This window comes from Ceratotherium simum, chromosome 10 (assembly GCF_057802395.1).
Source record: "Ceratotherium simum simum isolate JZ-2026a chromosome 10, ASM5780239v1, whole genome shotgun sequence".
NCBI lineage: Eukaryota > Metazoa > Chordata > Mammalia > Perissodactyla > Rhinocerotidae > Ceratotherium > Ceratotherium simum.
The window spans coordinates 34,762,031-34,781,091 of record NC_141909.1 but is presented as its reverse complement, the minus strand read 5'-3'; positions in this window follow the sequence as shown (position 1 = coordinate 34,781,091).

The following is a 19,061-nucleotide window of genomic DNA, read 5'->3' as shown; positions in this document are numbered from 1 at the left end:
GGCCAAATGGTCTCTGTATCATGTACTCAACTCAGCCATCTTAGTGTGAAAGCATCCACAGATAAAACATAAAGGAATGAGTGAGGGTGTATTCCCATAAAACTTTATTTATTGACAGAAATTTGAATTTAATATAATTTTCACATGTCACAAAATATTTTTCTTCTTTTGATTTTTTTCCCCAATCATTAAAAAATGTAAAAGCTAGGTCCTGAGAGGGAAACTCAAAGTGATACAAGCCCACCTTAACAAACAAGAAAAAGCCCAAATAAGCAACCTTAAATTACACCTAACAGAATTGGAAAAAGAAGAACAAACAAAGCCCAAAGTCAGCAGAAGGAGAGAAATAATAAAAATCAGAGCAGAAATAAATGAAAATGAGACCAAAAAAACAGTAGAAAGGATTTAATGAAACAAAGAGTTGGTTCTTTGAGAAGATAAATAAAATTGACAAACCCTTAGTCAGACTTACTAAGAAAAAAAGAGAAAAGGCTCAAGTAAATAAAATTAGAAATGAAAGAGGAGAAATTACAACAGATACCACAGAAATACAGAGGATTATAAGAGAATACTATGAGAAATTATATGCCAACAAATTGGACAATCTAGAAGAAATGGATAAATTCTTAGACTCATACAACATCCCAAAACTGAACCAAGAAGAAATGGAGAATCTGAATAGACCAATCACAAGTAAAGAGATTGAAATAGTAATCAAAAACCTCCCCAAAAATAAAAGTCCAGGACCAGATGGCTTCTCCGGTGAATTTTACCACACATTCAAAGAAGATTTAATACCCATCCTTCTCAAACTATTCCAAAAAACAGAGGAAGATGGAACACTTCCTAAATCATTCTATGAGGTCAACATCACCCTGATACCAAAGCCAGACAAAGACAATACAAAGAAGGAAAATTACAGGCCAATATCGCTGATGAACATAGATGCAAAAATCCTCAACAAAATATTGGCAAATCGAATACAGCAATACATTAAAAAGATCATACACCATGATCAAGTGGGATTTATACCAGGGACGCAGGGATGGTTCAACATCCCCAAATCAATCAACGTGATACACCATATCAACAAAACAAAGAATAAAAACCACATGGTCATCTCAACAGATGCAGAAAAGGCATTTGACAAGATACAACATCCATTTATGATAAAAACTCTCAACAAAATAGGAATAGGAGGAAAGTACCTCAACATAATAAAGGCTATTTATGACAAACCCACAGCCAACATCATACTCAATAGGGAAAGACTGAGAGCCATTCCTCTGAGAACAGGAATGAGGCAGGGCTGCCCACTCTCACCACTCCTATTCAACACAGTACTGGAGGTTTTGGCCAGAGCAATTAGGCAAGAAAAAGGAATAAAAGGAATCCAAATAGGCAACGAAGAAGTGAAACTCTCACTATTTGCAGATGACATGATTTTATATATAGAAAACCCTAAAGAATCCGTTGGAAAACTATTAGAAATAATCCACAACTACAGCAAAGTTGCAGGGTACAAAATCAATCTACATAAATCAGTTGCATTTCTGTATGCTAATAATGAACTAACAGAAAGAGAGCTCAAAATATAATATCATTTACAATTACATCAAAAAGAATAAAATATCTAGGAATAAATCTTACCAAGGAGGTGAAAGACCTATACAATGAAAACTACAAGACATTATTGAAAGAAATCGATGATGACATAAAGAAATGGAAAGACATCCCATGCACATGGATTGGAAGAATAAACATAGTTACAATGTCTATATTACCTAAAGCAATCTACAGAGTCAATGCAATCCCAATGACAATCCCAATGACATTCTTCAAGGAAATAGAAAAAAGAATACTAAAATTCATATGGGGCAACAAAAGACCCGAATAGCTAAAGCAATCCTAAGAAAAAAGAACAAAGCTGGAGGCATCACAATCCCTGACTTTAAAACATACTACAAAGCAATAGTAATCAAAACAGCATGGTACTGGTACAAAAACAGACACACAGATCAATGGAACAGAACTGAAAGCCCAGAAATAAAACCACAAACATATGGACAGCTAATTTTTGACAAAGGAGCTAAGAACATACAATGGAGAAAGGAAAGTGTCTTCAATAAATGCTGTTGGGAAAACTGGACAGCCACATGCAAAAGGGTGAAAGTGGACCATCTGCTATTGCCATTCACAAAAATTAACTCCAAATGGATCAAAGACCTGAAGGTGAGACCTGAAACTATAAAACTCATAGAAGAAAATATAGGCAACACACGATTTGACATTGGTCATAAAGGAATCTTTGCAGATGACATGCCTACCAATACTAGGGAAACTAAAGAAAAAATAAACAAGTAGGACTTTATCAGATTAAAGAGCTTCTACAAGACAAAAAAAACCAGAATCAAGATGAACAGACAACCCACCAGCTGGGAGAGAATACTTGCAAAACATATACCTGACAAGGGGTTGATCTCCATAATATATAAAGAACTCACACAACTGAACAACAAAAAAAAAACAACCCGATCAAAAAATGGGCAGAGGAAATGAACAGACACTTCTCCAAAGAAGATATACAGATGGCCAATAGACACATGAAAAGATGTTCAACATCACTAATCATCAGGGAAATGCAAATCAAAACAACACTAAGATATCACCTCACGCCCGTTAGAAGGGCTATAATCACCAAGACAAAAAACAACAACAAATGTTGGAGAGGATGTGAAGAAACAGGAACCCTCATACACAGCTGGTGGGAATGCAAACTGGTGCCGCCTCTATGGAAAATGGTATGGAGATTCCTCAAAGAATTAAAAATAGAGATGCCCTATGATCCAGCCATCCCACTACTGGGAATCTATCCAATGAACCTGAAACCAACAATCCAAAGAGGCTTATGCACCCCTATGTTCATTGCAGCATTATTCACCATAGCCAAGAAGTGGAAGCAACCTAAGTGTCCCTTGACTGACGATTGGATCAAGAAAATGTGGTATATATATATACAATGGAATACTACTCAGCCATAAAAAAAGACAAAGTCGTCCCATTTGCAACAACATGGATGGGCCTGGAGGGTATTAAGTGAAGTGAAGTAAGCTAGAAAGAGAAAGACAAACACTGTATGATGTCACTCATATGTGGAGTATAACCAACACATGGACAGAGAAAACTGTATTGTGGTTACCAGGGGCAATGGGGGTGGGGAGTGGGCACAAGGGGTGAAGGGAGACATATATATGGTGATGGACAAACAAAAATGTACAACCCAAAATTTCACAATGTTATAAACTATTAAAACATCAATAAAAAAAAAAATGTGAAAGCTATTCATAGACCATACAAACAGACTTGGCCCAGGGGCCCTAGTTTGCTAACCCTGTTCTAAATGGTAGGGCTATTTTGTACTTATTTTCATACACTGCTGGCAACTAACAAAATACTTGACATTGAATGAATGTTTGTTAAAATGAATTATATGGACACTAATGCTTTTCATTTTATGTTACGTTTCATCACAAACTGCCGTGGTGTGATAGAGTAAAATTTTCTAAATTAATTGAAGATTAACTAGGAAACCATTTTTAAATTTCGACCTTTGTTAAAAAAGATCTTTCTGAAGTATGCTATACCAATTTTCTGCCCTAGTAAGTACAGTTTAGTGAATGCATCTAATGATTATCTTGCAGTACCCCAGGTCATGATTAAAGATAAGAATTCTCATTATGCAGCCAACTAAATGTAGATATGGAAGGTATAGCTGATTGAACCCTGAATGCATATAGACTGGGATTTACTCTAGAAATTTCCTTTTTGATGCAAATGTTAAATCTCTGACATACACTTGTTTTCTAGTGACCTTTTTTCTCTCTCAAGTGGGGCATAAGAACCAAAACCAAATTAATTACTAAAATGTTCTTATTAGTTGGATGCTCATTCTATTGCTGCCTATAAAGGGAACTTTGAATATTGGTATTGTTGATTTCTTCTGTCTTTCTTCTTTACCCCCCTCACACAAGGGACTTAAAAGTGCAATGCTGGTTAAAGAGAAAACATTGAAAACAAGCAAGTTTGTAACATTGACCTAATGAAAAAAGTCATAGGTATCTATAGCATGAATACCTGGTTTTAATGATCCAGTTGAAGTTTTCCTTTAAAGGAGAGTGTCAAAATGGAGACTCAGAATAGTATAATACTAGTATAATAATAGTATAATTAGAATATAATAAGTCTAGGAGTCCTTCCAGGTGGCAAAAGCACAGAGCTCATGGTTTTTTCACCTGAAGTTCACCTGAGCACTTCTCTCTCCTACTCATAGTAGAATCTCTACCTTATTTTCCAGCATGGTGCAATGGAAAAAGCACTCATTTGGATCAGAAATACTGGATCCCTATCCTTGTTCTATAAATTCTTAAATATAGGCTAATATTAATACTCACTCCATAAAATTACAATGAGATTTAATACTATTACAATGGATAGTGCTTCATATACAGAGTGCTCAGTAGGCATGTGCTCCCTCTACCTGCCCGGTTAACCATATAATATAGAACAATAAATATAATACTGAGTTATATTTCTCATCCTTTTTTTGCCTATTAAGAAAAGACCGCAAGAAACGGTCTTGTTCAGCCATGGCATTCTAGTAGAAGTGGTATCATCTTTATTTTTACAAATACAATCACTGAGGTAAAAAAGGATTAATTAACTTGTCCAAGGTCAATCATGTTCTTCTATTCTATTCTTCTATTCTTAGTAGTCAAGTGCCATTCTTGAGAACATTGTCATCGTGAGAGATTGTTTTGGCCCATGAACCCCGAGAAGATAAACGCAGTGAGAGAAAGTTCTTGACAAGGGCCTGCCTGAGCTCTGTTGTAGCCCAACCCCACTCAAGACAGAGTGTGAAGATCGACACCAAGATGGTCACCCAGGTAGTAAGCTTCTACTGCCAGGACCCTCTGGCAAAATCTATCTTTTATCCTGTCATTGTGTTTGGAATTTCATCAGAATTCAATCTTTAGGGTTAAACAGGCCCTTAATTTTTTTTATCTTCTTTTCTCTCTGCATTCAAGAATCATTTGTTGAGCATTAATGATGTACTAATATAGTATTAGGAACTAGAATAAAAGAAAACAAAACTGTCTCAGCTATCAATATGTTCATAGTCTATTGAAGGAGACAGAAAAATAATGACAATAATAGCTAATATTTTCCATGTACCAGACACTGCAAAATACTTTAAAGGTATTGTCTCACCTAATTCTCATATCAAACATAATTTAGAAGCTATTTTAAACTCTTTTCCATATGAAAACTGAATCTCAGAGGGTAGACCATATTTTAAGGAAATTGGTCTAGATTAAGGCCACAGGAGTAAAGAGGGAGAGGAGAGGATAAAGAATCAGTCAAGAGGGTTTCCTGATACTTTCCTAGTTGCTATTTCTTAAAATCTTTTGCAAGTTTCTCCTTTTCTTACCAACTTTCTGATGTTGGAATGTCCCAGGGCTTGGTCTTTATTCTTCGTTTTCCATCTTTACTTTCTTCTTTGGTGAACTAATTTAAACTTATAGCTATAAAAACCATCCATAGGCTGACAATTCCTAAATTTATTTCTCTAGCCTAACCTCTTTCTCAAACTCCAAATTTATTTATCCAACTGCCTACTTGAAACCTCCACCTGGATATCCAGTAGACACCTCAAACTTAACATTTTCAAAGCTGGACACCATCTTCCCCTAAACCTGCTCCATCTATCCCAGTTCATGACACTATCCTTCTAGTTGTTCAGAACAACAATCTTGGAGCCATGCTTGGCTCCTCTCATTCTCTTATTCCCCATATTTCAATCTGTCAAGAAATCTCATTGAAGATTTACACCACCAGTTAATAAGACACATTGACATCATGTATATTCTGATATGATGCTTGGAGATCGACACATGTCATTTCTGTAATATTCTTGCCCAAAATGCAATCCAATCATGAGAAAATATCACACAAACCTAAGTTGGGGGCATTCTACAAAATAACTGATCATTACTCCTCAAAAGTGCCAAGGTCATGAAACAAGGAAATTCTGAAGAACTGTGTGTCACACATTGGAGGAAGCTAAGGAGACAGAACAACTAAATGCAATGTGGGCTTCTGGAACAGGCGCTGGAACAGAAAAAGGATGTTGGGAGAAAACTGGAAACGTCGAATGAAGTTTGTAATTCCATTAATGGTATTGTATCGTTGTTCATTTCCTGGGTTTAAACATTTCACAACAGTTATGTAAGCTGGTAACATTTGGGGAAGCTGAGTGAAGGATACGTGGGGACTCTCTCTATATTTTTTGCAACATTTCTGTAAGTTTAAAATTATTTGAAACCAAAAAGAAAAAGAAGAACAAGACCAAAAGGAAAAAGAAATCTTGTTGGACCTTCCATCAAAATTTATGTAGAATCTGGTCACTTCTTATAACCTCTATTGAAATTACTTTGATTCAAGATATTATTTTTTACTTGGATTATTGTAATAACCTCCTAATTGGTCTTTTTGCTTCTAATTTTGTTCCTTCAAAGTCAGTTTTCAATGCAGTAGCCAGAATAATTCTTTGATAAGTAAAAGATAAAATCCTACAATTCTCCCCCATTAGATTTAGGGTAAAGGCCAAAGTTCTTACGTTGGTGCAAAAGACCTTTCACCATCTGGTCCTCGGTTCCCCCTCTGGTCTCCACTTGCACCACTCTCCCCACTCTTTCACTTGCTCCAGCCACATTGGCATCCTTGCTCTTCCCTGAACATATCAGGATCATTCCCATTATAGAGCTTGTGCACTGGCTGTTCCCTTTGCCAGGAACACTCTTCCCCCAGAAAACGTTAGAGCTAATGCCCTCATGCTTGAATATCATGTCTCAAGGAGTCTTACTTGCCCTCTTTGTTTAAAATTTCACCCTCTCCCCCATTGCCCACTGCTCATCCTCGCTGGCAGTCCTAATTCTCTTAGCTCTGTGCTACTTAAAAAACTTTCTTTCCATTGTGCTTCTCATCTTCTAAGAAACTGTTTAAGTTACTTACTCATCATCATCATTATCACCATTATTATTAATAATCTGGTCTCCTAAAACTTGAATGTAAACTCCACGAGGGCAGGGATCTTTTCCTATTTTGCTTGCCGATATATCCCAAGAGCCTAGAAAAATTCCTAGCACAGAGCAGGCCCTCCATAAATTCTTGTTGGTGAATTGAATTAAAGGTAGAATAGAAAGAAATTGAAGATTACTTTAGTGATGAAGGAAAGGTTAGGGTGTGGCGCAACTCTATGGTTAGTGATTTGGATAATGGAAGGAAGACTGCTCCACTAGTCAATACAGAAGGATAAGTTTATAAGGGAAGATATCTATTGGATATTCCTGTGAAAATGTCCAATAAACAGTTTAATATGTAGCTCTGCAACTCAGAGTAAAGATCTGGGGTGGAGAGAGAAGTTTGGAAGTTTCCTCTTATAATTGCAGGCATGAGAAGAATGAGAAAAGGAAGGTCTCTTGTAGTTTAAAATATACTTGTTTATCATATCCATATGATATGGATACGATATCAGGAGATATCAGGAGAAAGCCTGAATTGCATGGAGCTCTGGAAGGCTGGGTGTGGATGGAGATGGAGAAGAACTTACAAATGAAGATGACTGGGTGCCAGAGACATATGTTACCTACTTCATGGTTTGGCATAGGGCTAAACCATTTAGGGTTGAGGGAGGAGGATTAGAGAATGCAGACAGACAGTTCTTTGTCATTTAAAGTGAAGCAGAACCAAAGGATGATGGAGCAGAGCTCCTAGTGCTCTATGCAAAATGAATCAAATCAGCCTTAACATATATGCAATTTTTCTATTGTAACTGGGCTGGAGTTGGGGCAGGTTGAGGGACAGTGATGGGGTGTGGAGGGAAGATCATGGCCTAGCTCTAAATTTTCTAAAATCAAATAATTGAAGGAACACTCAGTGGTGTTTCTCTTAGTCTTTTAGACTATCACCTTGTCCTTTCTTTGGAGCATAGCTTTGTCATTAAAGCTTTCACTTGGCAAGAATCCGATTCATCAAGGAAGACAGAACTCTGTTTGCATGCTTCAAGGCAGAGTTAAAGTCTACTTTGGCAAGCCTTACAAGGAAAGAGAGAAAAGAAAATAACAGCCATAAATCATCTGGAGGCCAGAATATAGGATTAAAGATACTCGATCCATTTCAGAAAGGACTTCTGCTAGCGTGTGTTTACCTAATGACTCTATTCTCCTTTCGGCCTTTAGATCCTCCCACTTTGAGCTGGGGAAGTGACATCTTACATTAGAGGTTGCTGTGGGGAAAGAGGAGACTCCATGAAGACTGGTGTAAGGCTTACTCGGTGACGCTTCTGAGGGTCCTTGTTCTTAGGCAACGTCCACTTTGAGAATTTCATGTTTGTGTCTGTGTGATAGTACATCTTCAGAAATAACAAACACTTGTAACTCAACCCCTGTTGGTCTATGGTACACAGGAGAATGGCATGATTCCCATCTTGTAACTAATCTGCTCCCCTTCACATGACTATTTTAAGTTGTACATTCACAAAGTCTTAGTGAGAATCAGACTTTAAGGGAACATATGCTCCACGAAATTGGGCAATTTTTAAAAACCTAGGCTTTCAGATTTGTGTTCTGTACACCTGAACTTTAATGAACTTTTCTTCCTTTTTAGATAGGTTCAGAACAGCTCTACACCTCATCATGAGTCACCTAGGTAATTATTACCTGTTGATTTTGTAATAAAATGCTCCTGATCAAATTTATCATGTCACTCTTAACATTATGAAGAAAAAACAATTTATATGTGCCAAAGAGAAAAATATTTGATGTAATTTGTTTTTAAATTTAATGACACTCTGCGTCAAGAAATACTGTAAGGAAACTTCAGACAGTACGATGAGCTTCACTACTCACATATGGAAAGCCGTCCTACCTTAATTCTGGTTATCAGCAGCCACTTGGAATGGAAGTATTTTGGAAAAGAAATCAGCACTTTGGAGCCTCCTGTAACCCTTCATGTTATAGCTTGAATTTAGTTAAAGGCAGTCCTCAAAGGATCGCTAGTCAGTGCGTTGTTTTCAATTAGAACATATTTACCCAGAGAGAAGAAAGAAGAAACTAGCATTCATGTAGCTAGGGTTTCCTGCTTTAGTGTGTTTCCAGTGTAATGATGCATGCACCCAAGAACTTAGTATCCCGTGAATAAATATTTGTTGAATGAATAAATAAGTAATTAGCCAATGACAGAGTGTTCTCTTTGATTCCAGGGACAAGGGGAGCCTTTCAGGCGCATTCACCTATTGTTCCCAGGAGTTGAGGTAATATTAATAGAGGAAGTACTCATGGACTTCTATTGGTGGCTTCTCTGCCTCAGAACTAGCACTAGAAAAATGCCCTCACATTTTCCTGCATGCTGTGGAGAACTAATCATCACCTACCTGGGAATAGAAGGTCAAGGGTTGTAACTGTGTAATCTTTCTGGGATACTCAATTTCCTGCACTGGTCCCTTGGCCACACCCAGAGATGCTCAACAACTTCACAGTGGGAGAGTCTCCATTTCCTCCTCTTCCTCTCCGATACTTCCACTAATCAACTAGATGTTTGATCTCAGAGTTGTGCTTTAGAGCATTTGGCTTAGTTTTGACATAAATGTAGCAATAACTATTTCATATCCATTTTTTTCACAGCTTTATATGATCAGAACAGCCTAGGTCAGAACCATTAAGTAGCCAAATAGTCTTCACATCACATGAATGGAACTCTTGGATTTTAGTCACCTTCTTTATTTGTATAAACCACAAAAAACAAAAGCTAATCCTGTTGCATAGCCATGGTTCAATTCATCCATGATAGGCCCTGAGAAGTTAGCCTTGGTTTCAGATATGTCTAATTAAGCCATGGTGATTTGGAGTGGGGGAAAATAAGATGTGGTTGATGGCGTTTACTGTGGATCCGTTGAGTAAGCAGTAGACTCATGTTTCTAAGGTGCATTCGGTTACTTCAGGTCAAAGAGATTTGCATGAGAAATTTTTGCACCTGGAAATATAAATTGCACGCTTAATAATTGGATGTGCGGTAAAGAAAGTTTTATTAAGGCATCGGGGATGGTTGGACTTCTAGGCCGTAAGTGAGGAGCCAGCACAAGAGCTAGTTGAAAGGGATTACAATCTGAGTTTAGAGCAGGTGGGCACTCAGAGAGCAATACTTTTTATGGTGGAACCAGGAGTTAGAGCTGGGAAATGCTTCTGAGCTAAATGGGCAGCAGCAGAAATCTAGTGCTTTCCTCTTTTATACGAAATACTCAAGTTTTGTGGGGAAGATTAAGCCTGAGAAATCTAAGAGTTTGAATAGTTACTCTGGAAATCTGGCAAGATGAAAGGTGAGTGATTAAGGTGGTTTCGGTGTAAACCGTAGTGAGTGATCAGCACTCCTTTTGGCACAGCTCAGTTTGACAGAATCGTTCCACCCTCCCCAGGAGAGAAGCTTGGGGCTGAAAAATTAAGGGCATTATAGGTCAAAGGTTAACTGTGTTAATGTATTTATTTGGGAAAGTATACTAAAGCCCTGATTAACCTTGGCTTTTGAAGACTGGGATGTCAGGCCCTCACTTTTATGATCACAATTTCATCTAAAAATGTTTTTAAGCAGTCCAGTATCAAAACAGAATCTATGTACCTCAGGTAGAAACATGTTGAACTGCACGGTACCTGTAATGCTATGTACACTGCCAGCTTCAGTGGTTAGATACCTATCATGTGAGCTATTCTTTTGTTCCTATAAATTTAGTTACTATTTCAGGAGAGAAGGTAATTTATCAAAAAAAAAAAAAAAATGGGATGGAGGGAATGTTCTCTCTTATTAAAAAAAAATCTTTAGAAATTAAGCTTTCAGCTCCCTAATCTTTTAGGGGAATACTTACTACCTGAAAAAAATGCTAGGTGTCTTTTAGTCTTAGGAGATTTAGCAACAAACCATTATTGTTTGCAGACTGATTCTTCTGTGAGAAGGCAAGCTGCCTTAATGACAGCTTATGCAATAACAATCCATGATATAGTACTTACTTGGATGTAGCAACAACTGTGCTCTAAGCCAAGAAGAAGGAGGAAAAAAAGTCAGTATCTTGTGCGTGAGAAGCTTGTAGATACCCTGAGGTGACTTCATATAATTCTAAAATAGCAGGTAGCTTCTTGCATAGCTAATCAAGGCATCAGCGCCCGGAGCAAGTGGAGGTGGCTGACAGCGTGCTTTGGTTTCAGATGCATTCAGCTCTTTTTGAGTGATATGAGCTCAATTCATATTCTAGTTTCTATACTAAAAGTTTATGTGTTCTAATTTGGCAAATATCCCCCCACATGGCCTGACAGCTCTGTGCTTTGATAAAGCTGCTGATCTTAACGTCTTATTTGTATTTGTTCAGCATAGGTGGTGAGAAAGTTAGTACAGCTGAATAAAGAGAAGAGCTGGTTTTTTGTTTTAAGCATTTGAGTTACACCCCCACCCTCCACTTCCATTCACTGCTTAGCAAAGGACAGAGGTGGCTCACCTGGAAAACTTGAAAGACACACTCTGGGTAAGTGGAAAGAGCTTACAGAGAAAGGGGTCATCCTGACTTTGTAAAGTAGGTAGGTCATTTCTGGAAAGAGAGTCCCTACATCAGAGTGAAGGTCACAGAGTGACATGCTTAAATAATTTTAATTGCCAATGTCTTGAGGTTTTCCAAAGAAGGTCTCACATCAGCGAGTGGCTTTGGTTTGTCCTTATGTCCATCTAAGATCTGAGCCAACTTTTTCGTTCTATGCATCCCTCTGGTTTGGGACATAGAGGAAATAGTTTCTTGTAGGAACCGTTGGCCACTTGCTAGGCAATCACTGGCAGGAAGCAGATCTGCCTTACAAAACGGAGGGCTCTGAATCACACTTGTTGCTCCTGTACTCAGGAAGCTACGAGTGGAAACTCCACATGCAAAGAGCCCATAATTTTACTTTAATAGATATTTAGCAGCTTAAATGAAATAACAAGGAATACATTCACCCAGGCGCCATCCAGGAGGATTTGGTGGGTATTTTACATTCCACTCTTTGAAAGGAAAAACATAATTTTTTATACTTTCCCAAGATATATGAATATTTTGGTATGCAAAGCGATAATACATAGCATAACTTTAAAGTTGAACCAAGTTCTGTTTGTCCAAAGGGATTTACTGCTATCAGTATAATTCAGGCCTGTCAATCAAGTTGAAATTTTCTTCCAAATCAGTTCATTAGAGCTCACCCAGGCAGCCACTTGCTTTTTTGGCCTTGTTTGTTCACATGCTGCTTTATTTTCTTATGTATGGTATCAACAAATATGAATGCCGTAACTTGCCAATCTGAGCCTGTTTCCCTTAATCCCTGGACCCCAGCTCTCAGGGATGGTTTGTGGTCCCAATAGTTTTCCTATCTAGCCACTCAAAACTCCATGGGCCTAAGCAGTCTCATACTCCTCCAAGTCACGGTCCTGAGTCTTTGTTTGATCCCTCTCTGGCGCATCCCTTCAATGCCCTCCCTCCATGGCGCTTGCCCTCAGGCAGTTCCTCAGTGTCTCTAGGCTGGACTACTGCCGCATCGATAGGACTATAATGGAATGGTCACTGTGGTAGAGCACTCAGGCTCTGCAGTTAGAGCAGACTGGGGTCAAATCCTGCCTTTGCACTTAGTGTATGACTTCTGTCATTACCCAGCTGTAATATGAGAATAATAATAGGATTTTCCTCTTAATCAGGAGCATGCAAACAAAATACTTAGCCTGGTGCTTGGAAAGATACTGTTCAATAAATGTTAGTTATTATGAGTGTCCACTGGTCTTCCTGCCTCTCTACCTCACCTTCCCGCAATCAGCAGATTTGTCTTCCTTCCACCTGGAATCAATCTAGTTGCTCCACTTCTCAGAAATCCCAGGTCACTGCTAGTCTCTACAGGTCAGGTTTGCATGCACTCAAAGCCATTCCCGCCATACCTACTTCACGCCCCAGTCTCCTTCTCTGCGTTTCTCAACCCAGCCCCACCAGACATCTGCAGCTGTCTGTTCCACTCTTGCGCCTCTGTGCCTTTGCCGATGCTCGGCTGGAATATCCCCTTTCTTTCTCTGCCACGTGTTAAAATTCTACTCATCCCTCGAGGCCCTCTTCAAGGGCTACCTCCCCCAGGAAACCTTTTTATCTAAATAGGTTTCGAAGTCTTCCTCGCCAATCTAGGTAGATTTGATGACTCTTCTGGCCACCGTCTCAGAGCACTTTCTTGTACCTCCAGTTAGACTTGCCCAATTGTGTTTTGTAATAGCATTAGTTGCTCACATTTGTCTCCTTCAGGGGAGGCTAAACTACTTCAGGGCAGGAACTGTAGCTTTTAAAAATCTCCATATCTATGTTGTGCTTTGCTCATAATATATGATAGATAAATGTTCTAGAATTGAATTAAAATTAGATATTACATGGATAGCCTCTAAATATCCATAAGCGGGCTGGCTAAATTTGATACAAAACTTAGTAGGTAAGTGTGGCTCTGGTGACATAAGAGTAAAGTGAAAGGCACAGGACTTTCCAATCTCTTTGACAGTCGGCAGCAGGGGGAGTCCTCATTTGTCCCAGACTCTTAATGCGACAGCAGATGGGACGTGAGCTGGTGGGCAGGAGTCATCTTTCGCTTGGGCTCACAATGGAGAGGTTAGGGGATGGGGCTTCCTCCTCTTCTCAGAGGGTAGAGAGAGGGAGAGCTACTTTGGCTTGGTGCATAGTCCCAAAATGTGGTTCTTTGCCACTTTGTGGTGAGATCTGGCCAGGCAGAGTTGAGATTCATCCCTGGATTACATGAGGCTGACATTTCACAGAAAGCCGGGTTCCAGTATGGAGAAGGACTCTGTCATTAGATTAAAAAGTTCACTAGCTTTGCAGATGGGAATGGTGCTCAGAGTGTCTGTGTCGAGGATGCTTCTCATCCATGGAAACCTCTTCTCCACTTCTTCCCTGATAACAGAGTGGCAGCTGGGACATCGCTGCCTAGCTCAGGACTGCAGTTCCCAGCTCCCCCTGCAGCTGGGTTTTAGGCAAAGAAATGTGCTCAAAATTTATGTATACAACTTCTCGCTCATTTCCTGAGGGAAAATCTCTGGCACTGGTTCTCCACTTTTTCCTTTCTTCCTGCTGGCTGGGTGGAAGCCGTTAAACTGAACTTGGAAGCCATTTATTGACGATGGTAGAGCTACATCAGCCCAGCTCACTGAAGCCTGTGTCAGGGAGAGCCTCCTGCTGGAACTAGGACAGTGTCCGCCATCACATTGCATTTGTTAGAGCAGCTGTCAGCTCCCTAGTACAGGGTCTTGTCTTTTTCTGTCTACACAAAGCTATCAACAAACATTTATTGAACACTGACTATAAGTTAGGCCCTCACTATGTGAGGGAGTAAAAACAAGAATGAATGATTCTTAGTCCCCACCTTTAACGAGTCTATAGTCAAGTTGGACAGATAAAACACGTAATAATAAAATTAACTGTACAGATATGCTATCACTCAGGCCACAATGTACACTAGAGGTTACGGGAGGAAAGAGAAGTTCCTTTAGGTTGTAGTGAGCTAGAAAGTCTCATGAAGGAGATGAGACTTGAGAAATTTCTTGAGGATAGATCAGACTTGGAAAGATAGAGAGGTACAAGAAAGACATTCCAGGTGGGCAGGTGCAGTATGTGTCTCAAGATTGAGGGAGGTGACAGTGAACCCATTAGTTTGGACAGTTGAAGGAATTTGTTTGCATCAGAGAGTACAGGTAGTTATCTTTGGAAAAGTTGTTAGGGTGTGATTGGGGAAAGTCTTGAATATCAGACTGCCTTGGGCATTGGTTTCTCCCTGGCAGCCAATGGGGAACTGTCTAAGGCAGCATCATTACATGCAGGTGGGAATCTTCCAGTTTGCATGTAGTAACCCAAGCAACCTTTTGTTTGTTCACAGATCTGTTGTCCTGACACTTTGGAAGCTGTGAGAAATCTAGTTCAGTCTCCAAAGTACAGTTTTTCTACAAATAGCTGGTTTGTGTACCAAGGGCCTAAGGCCATTCCACAAAACACACTGTAGAGGAACAAATATATGGATGGTTGTGCCGCTGGTTCAGCTCTTTCCTTTTAACCCCACATTTAAAACAAACTTCCTCTCATCTTCCTAGTCTCCCATTTTCTACACCAGCGACTTCTCACTGCACCTGTCTTTGTGTAATTACTTCTTTAAAAAAAATGCAGGTAAACTTTGCATGTTTAATCTCATTCTTCTTACCTCATTAACTGGCATTTTATTGATTTCCCTGTCCAAGAAGTCATGTTCAGACTCAGCTCCTCCGCAGTTAACCTTGTTTGTTTTTATTTATCAACCACCTAGCAACACAGTCTTTAAGGGAGCCCTCCTTAACAATTGGTATCCTACATGATTGCTACAGTATGGTGTAGGTTTTTCCAGCTACACATAAACTTCTCGTCTTTTCGAACCCGTGGCAATTATCTCAAAACTTGAGAAAGTCAGGCTCATGGAAAATTTACTTCTAGATGTTTTTCCTTGTCTTATCTCCAAAGAGTTAGACTTCTGTGGTCTTGAAAGGTGCAAAAGTTTAGATGAAGGAGAGTTTGATTGCAGCTGGCAAAATTTGAGTCATAGCTTTCAACTTGGGCGGGCTAACATTAACTTCAACATGTTTCCTAAACATGTGAAGGTGGAAGGCCAGGATGCCGGAACAGTATTCTGTGACCCTTTGTCCAAGAGTGACCTTTCTTAAATTATTGAATCAGATGTGGGAGAAGATGGTGTAAAAATAAGAAGTCTTCTCAGATGTTTGAATTGTACAAGATGTTATTCTTGCCAATATGATGGAAAATGTTATATAATTCATTTTAACATTGCAGAAAATCAGGAATGGAGACTCCTTTGGGGCTGTAGAAAAAAATTTTCGTCTTGTAAATTTTTCCATCTTAGTAACTTCTTAAGTTACGAAATATCCTATGGCTTTAATCAACAAAATTGTGGTCCACTGTCTAGTAATTTACCCTCATTTTTATCATATTCTGGCAAGCTGTGTTTAAACAGGTCGTAATATTGCATTCTTTAACTACTATCTCTGTGTTTCCCCTCCTTACAACAGTAGGACCATCGGTTAGGGAAGTGAGCCCATATTGGTGCTAGCATCACTAGGATGCTTGCTGGAATATGGACTTTGAGTGAATGGCGTGACCATTTGTTTATCTCCATCCACGTATGGCTTTGCTTGTGTTTTCTTACCCCTCTCTGGTAGTTACTGTTTCTTCCTTTAGTTTCTATCTTTTGTTCATCTACATTACTTAGTTTCTATATACCATGGTTTTTGTTTTTAAATTTTATGGTTGAGGATGGAGAAAGAATGGAGAATGACTGTTAGGTATGGGATTTCTTTTGGGGGTGATGAAAATGTTTTAAAATTGATTATGGTGATCCTTACATGACTGTGAATACACACAAAAAATCATTGAATTGTGTACTTTAAATATGTGAATTTCTTAAGCAGCACTTGGTGAGCCAGATTCTGCTCAGGCCCTGGGATCTGTGGTAAATAAAATCAATCAGTTCCCTGTCCTCAAGAGATTGACATTCTAGTGATGGAAATAAATACTAAATAATTTAGAAATTATTTCATTGGGCCAGCCCTGTGGTGTAGTGTTTAAGTTCGCATGCTCTGCTTTGGCGGCCTGGGGTTCGTGGGTTTGAATCTCAGGTGCGGACTGATGCACCGCATATCAAGCCATGCTGTGGCACCATCCTACATACAAAATGGAGGAAGATTGGCACAGCTGTTAGCTCAGAGCCAATCTTCCTCAGCAAAAAAAGGAAGATTGGCAATAAATGTTGGCTCAGGGCCAATCTTCCTCACCAAAAAATAAAATAAAATAAAAAATAAAAATTATTTCAGATACTAATAAATACTTGAAAGAATATTTAAAGAGGAAAATATTGTAAAGGGCTTTTTTTTTTTTTAAGGTGGAATCTTCAGAAGGAGTTTCTCTGGGAAGGTGGCATTTCAGGTGAACCTGAATGATGGGGGAGAAGCCCAGACATGTGAAGATTTGAGGCAAGAGCCCTCCAGGCAAAGGGAACATGTGGGTCAATTTCCCGTGGGGCTGGAGCACACCAGGGCTTGCCTCATGCAGGTTTTGTAGGGCAAAGGAAAGCCCTCAATTTTTGTTGTAATTGCAACAAAATTACAATTTGTCATTGGAAGAGCTTAAGTAGGGGCGTCCTATAGTTTGATTTCCACTTTCAAAAGATTTCAGAGACCAGTCAGAAGGCTGTTGCAGTGTTCCAGGTGGGAGATGTTGTTTGTTTATATTATGGTGAGAGCAGTAGAGATGTAAGAAGTGGTGGTTAGGGAGGTATAGCCCAGTATGTGTGTCTTATATTTCCTAGCATAGTGTAGCATACATGACAGACACTTTGTTGAGTGAATGAATGTTTGGAGAGCACCATTTGAAAAGAGATAACTAAGCAACAACCAAAGGCCAATAATACATTGACCTTTGGTGCCATGAAGTAGTGAGCTTTGAATATACCAGTAGTTGCTGAGTTCATGAAGGATGCTACTATGGATTTAGTCCAAACTTGTAATATCAGGAGAGATAATACAAGGGTAATTCCTTTGTATTTACTGTTCATCACAATGCAATGCTGAAAGAAAGGATTTCATATGAGGTTAAAAATATTGTGCAACGAGGAAGCAGGAGTGGTTTTACTTTTAAGGTAATCTCTTTTCCATAATTTGATATCTTCCTATCATTGCCTCCACTTGTCCTGGTGATATTTATTGAGTTATAAACACCTTTTTAAAAAACCAAAACCTAGAATTTAGAGGGTCAATATCATTGTAATAATGTTCATTAGGGAACGGAAATGGGAACCATGAGATGTGGAACCTCTTCTCTGCATGATCCATCTCATTATTCAAGATATAAGGAAGCCATAGGAGTTGCTGAGAATCAGTTTCCATATTTAGATTTCTGGTTTGCTAGAAAGTAACTACACCACAATAGGTCTATGCTTCTTTTCTGGGAAGCAGCTGGCATGAAAGGGAAAGAACATGTCCTTTGACTATCAGTGTGTATCCAGGTTCTGCTGGTTACTAACTTGGGCAAAATACTTTGCTTCAGGGTTTGGTGTGCTAAGCTGCAATATGGTGGCATTAATCCACTGCTTTCAAAAATAACTACTTTTGAGTATTATTCATATAAGAGATCACTTATATAAAATAACCCAAAGCATGGTCTCTTTATTACCTTTCCCTTTTCTGAGGAATGAGTTGTCAGTGTAATTTTATTGCTTATCAATATTGCAATTGTCGTGAGAATGTAGAGGGGTAATAGCTCTGTGGTAAAGACTCACCATGGTGCTAAATTGGGTACAAAGTCTTGGCTTCCCTTTAGAACGTGCAAGGATAGCTAAAGTGGCCAAGGATTAAGTGAGTTGATGGGTTTCTGTGATTATGCCAGAATCCCAACCAATGATATACGACCTGGAAGAAGTAAAATAAAAGCTGGCTATGTTATAAGTACATTTGGATGAAGGCTACTGAGAATAGAAAAGGATTGACCCTCCATTGAGATGCAAGTGTTTGACTTGGTTACACTTTGTCTCCTCTCCAAACTGGCACTTTATTTTCAGCCCTCAAATAAAAAGCAACCATTTGGTTTTGTAATGTAAAAACTATTATTGCCCTTAGGACAAGGATTACTGAACTTTCTGTACCTAGTGTTTATGCCTTTAATAAGCACAGTGTTTCCAAGAGAATTGAATGCCTTTTTGTACTATGATGTTTTTCTATCACTACATCTGAGTTTTGTACCTTAATGTCTGAGAAACTTGTTTTTATAAATTCACAGAAACCTGACAAACAGTAGGAATTTGTTCTCTGTCCAGTAGAGATGGGCAAATCCCTAAAGAGCTTGCTAATTTCATGCTAACAACTTTGCTGTG